Source organism: Marmota marmota, unplaced genomic scaffold (assembly GCF_001458135.2).
Source record: "Marmota marmota marmota unplaced genomic scaffold, marMar, whole genome shotgun sequence".
In the NCBI taxonomy this organism is placed as follows: domain Eukaryota; kingdom Metazoa; phylum Chordata; class Mammalia; order Rodentia; family Sciuridae; genus Marmota; species Marmota marmota.
In genome coordinates this window covers 37,096,448-37,100,464 of record NW_025999949.1, presented here as the reverse complement: position 1 = coordinate 37,100,464, position 4,017 = coordinate 37,096,448, and positions in this window count along the sequence as shown.

The following is a 4,017-nucleotide window of genomic DNA, read 5'->3' as shown; positions in this document are numbered from 1 at the left end:
CAATCCCCCAAGTCTCTGCTCTTTTCTGGGGCTCAGGTCAGTGGACAGCTTGTGTGTTCCTGGGGTGTCCAGCGCCCAGCCTGCGGGGCCAACCCTACATTCTGTGCTGCTGGCCAGGCCATGCACTGAACCCTGACTGGGGCAGAGGGAGTAGGTCAGGCAGAGAAGGAAGGCTGCAGGCCATCCCTGCGGTGGGCCAGCAGCAGGTGGAGAAGGACCGGGTCTCTTGCCCCTCTGCTGCAGTTGGGGAGAGCTGTGCTTTGCCTGGGTATGGGGCACAGGGTGTGGACAGGTGGCACTTCAGGCACTTGGTCTCAGTGAGGGTCAGGTGTGTGAGGCTGCGGCTGGGCTGCCCCAGGAAGCTTGGAGCACAGGGGGAGGGGGAGGGAAGATGGGGGGCTGGACAGTGAAGAGGAAGGGCAGGGCTGGGAGGGGGAAGGAGCAGGGGGAAGGGCAGGGGGAGGAGGGGGATGGGGGAAGGTCGGGGGAAGGGCCAATGGTGGGGAGGTGGGGAGGAGGGGGGCGCAGGGAGGAGTGGACAGTGTGAGCCCGGAAAGGCCGCAGGTGCCCCTCTCTGGAGTGCCTGGGACAGGGTGGTCTTGGCCTTGGAGGTGGGTTGACACAGGTGGGTGGGCAGAGGCTGGGCCGAGGGTCCCAGTCCTGCTTGGATGGTGCGGGTGGTGTGGGCACCTCCCCTGCTCCAGCTCCAGTCCCCACCAGAGGGACTGGGCCCGGGCGAGGCTGAGCCCACTCCCGGGTCTGGGCTTTGCTGAGGAAGCTTAACCTCCCTGGGTTCCTCCTCTCATCTGTAAAGAGAAATTAAGCCGTTCCACCCACCTCCATCTGCGTAGGGCCCTGTGTGGTCCCGACAAGGGGGTCTTGGCAAGCCTTTTGCCCACTGGGAGGCTTCCTGGAGGAGGAGGCGTGGAGCAGGTGTGTGGGACGGCTCCTGGTCCACAGCAGAGACGCCTGGACCCTGTCTGTAGAGAGGCTGGGGGAACTTGGCTCCTGGCAGGAGGCCCCAGAGCCACCTGTCCTGTGGGGCCTGACCTGTGGGCCTCTGCCCAGGTCCTGCAGCCTCCCCTCCCCTCACACAGTGGCCACTGCTGCGCTCCCTGACTCCTTCGGCTCTCTGCATGTCCAGTCTGGGCCTGTTCCCCACCCACCCAGCCTGCACTGCCCATCAATCGGTAAAGTCCAGCCCTGTCCTGGTCTGCGAGCCTGGGTCCTTTTTAGGGATGGACCTGCCCCAACCCGAGAGTTTGGGGAGCTGAGTTCAGACATTCTGGGGCCCTGACAGAGAACTTAGGGCTACATCAAGATTAGGACCCAGCGGTCAGCCAGGGGGTTTTGTTAAGGCAATGAAGAAGAGACCACCAGAGGGCAGGTGGGAAGCCAGGGGGTGCCCCCAGAGTGGGGTGAGGGCCAGTTCAGGCCGCAGTGCTCGGCCCCTGGTCCCTCCCTGGGTCTTCTGTCTTGGGTCTCCCCCCCCTCCATCTGCTCCAGCTCGCCCTGTGCTGACCACAAGCTGCCCCCTGCAGGAGGTGGGCTGCGTGCACACTGCTGGTTTCTGGGGGGGAGCCGGCTACTCCGCCTCTCCATACAGCAGCCTCAGGTGTCCTGGTCATGGCTGGCCCGCTGCTCTTCTCTACACCCTCTCTGGCTTCCCATTACCCCAGGAGAGTCGGGGTGACTCAGCTGGTCCTGAGATCCCCTCTCCTGTCCCTGCCCTCAGCTCCGCTTCCTGCTGAGGGTCACCCAGGCTGCTCCCTTTGTGCCCCCCTTACCCTCCCCAGTGCTGAGATCCAAGTTCCACCTGCTGCCCCCAGGGTTGGCCCCAGGCAGGGGCCGGCCATACCCATAGCTGCTCTGCACGTTCCAGTGACCCTTCCTAGTGGCCCGTTCTCTACTCCATGTTCGCCAGAGGTCCTAGACCAGGCCTGAGCCCCAGGGGTCTCTAGGGCCTCCAAGGCAGCTGAGCCCCTGGCAGTGGGCGGCATCTGGCCCTTCTGTGGCCTTTTGGAACGTCATTTTATTAGTGTGCTGCAGCCACATCTAATTTTACGTTTTCAAAGTGACACATACACATCTGTTTTCTTAAGAAACTCAAATATGATGAGAGTTAAATCATAACCCAGCCAGGCATGATGGGGCATACCCACAATCCCAGCCACTCCAGAGGTTGAGGCAGGAGGATTACAAGTTCAAGGCCAGCCTCAGCAAATAAGTGAGGCCCTAAGCAACTGGGTGAGACCTTTCTCAAAACAAAAACACAAAAAGGCATAGGGATGGGCTGGGGCTGGGGCTCCGTGGTAGAGCACTTACCCAGCACGTGTGAGGCCCTGGGTTCGATTCTCAGCACCACATCAAAATAAATAAATAAAGGTCCATTGACAACTAAAAAAAAAGGTTTGGGGACATGGCTCCGTGTAAAGAGCCTCTGGGTTCAATCCGTGGTACGAAAAAAGAAAAGAAAAGAAAAGGAAGGAAGGAAGGAAGGAAGGAAGGAAGGAAGGAAGGAAGGAAGGAAGGAAGGAAGAAGAAAAGAGAAAAAGAAAAAGAAAAAGAAAGAAAGAAAGAAAAGAAAAACAAACAAACCCCCCGGCAGTCCTGCGCCTGCCTTCGTTCCTCCATCCCAGGACAGCGGCTTGACACTCGCGTGTTTGAGTCAAAGAAAAGGCTTCCATTGCTGTTCCGTGACGTACCGAGTTCAGACACAGGCACTGATCCACAGGTGGACAGTATTCCAAGACTTCAGTCTACCACACATTCACTGTCCCCTCCCATATTCTTCGTATATTCTTTCAGTATTTTTAGTTAAAAAACACCCCAAGTTTCCTTTACGATACTATATGAATACTGTTCTTGCCTGTAAAAAGTGATCTGCTACAGTTCAGCGTTCTTCCTGGAGCTGATGACTGCCTCCTGCTTTCCTTCATTAGGTCTTCTGTGTGTCTGCCGCAGACTCTTCCCAAGTGCTCTCATGGTTCTAGAAACCTCTGTGGACGTGGTGGTTCCCACAGAAACTCATTTTCTCTGGGCACCTTGTGGCAGGCAACAGCCACTCCTGGACAGCACTCTTGCAGCTGCCAGGCCTCCTTCCTGCCTCACCCTGCGGCCACCCCTCTCCTGGGGGGCTCTCCGCCTGCTTCCTGAGGACAGGCCCAGGCAGGTCTGAGGTGGCCTCGGGGCTGTCAGGAGCCGGCTCCCTCCAGGGCCACGACGTTGGCTCCTGACTTCGCTCTTGCTGCTGATCTTTGGACCATTTTTTCTCTCCGGAGACTTTTTTGGGACACCCCTGGGCACAGGTGGCCTGAAGCTCCAGATGTCCTGCTGGGTCCCCGTAGCCCCCTGCCGCGGCCGGCTCTCCTGCCCCGCCCTCACCTTGCCCCAGTCCACCCCCTTTCCTTCCCTCTCTTACTCAGTCCTCTCGGAAGCTGTCCCTGGTCACCTTATGTTTTCTGACTCCTCTCTCCTGTTTTCCGTTACTTGTTCTGTCCTCTGCCTGGCTGGCTGCCACATTTCCTCACCGAGCGTCTCTGGTTCTCTGATTGGGATCTCTCCCTCTCTGGTTGTCTCTGTCTCTGCCTCTCCCTCTTTCTGTCTCTGTCTCTCATCTCTGTCTCTCTCCTCTGGCGTCTCCCCCATCTCTGTCCCTGTCTCTCCTTCCCTCTGTCTCTTTCTGTATCTTGCTTGTTTCCTTTTTGCCACTGAGATCCGTGTGCCCTCTGGGCCAGCCAGCGTGTCCCAAACCCTGGCCAGTCAGTCCTCGATGACTCTGGTTGGGGGGTCCTGTGGCCTCGCTGCAACTCAGCTCTTGTGACAGTAGCCCTCACCTCTTGAACGTGTCCTTAGGATTCAATCAGCTGGCTCTGTCCCAATGTCCACAGTGTCCACAGTGCTGGCCCCACAGGGCTGGCTGTGGCGCTGTCCTCCTCTGCTCTCCTCACGGTGGGCCCTTCGTGGCCTCCGGCTGCAGCAAAATAACCGGGGGGTGGGGGGGTGGGGTGGGGGGGG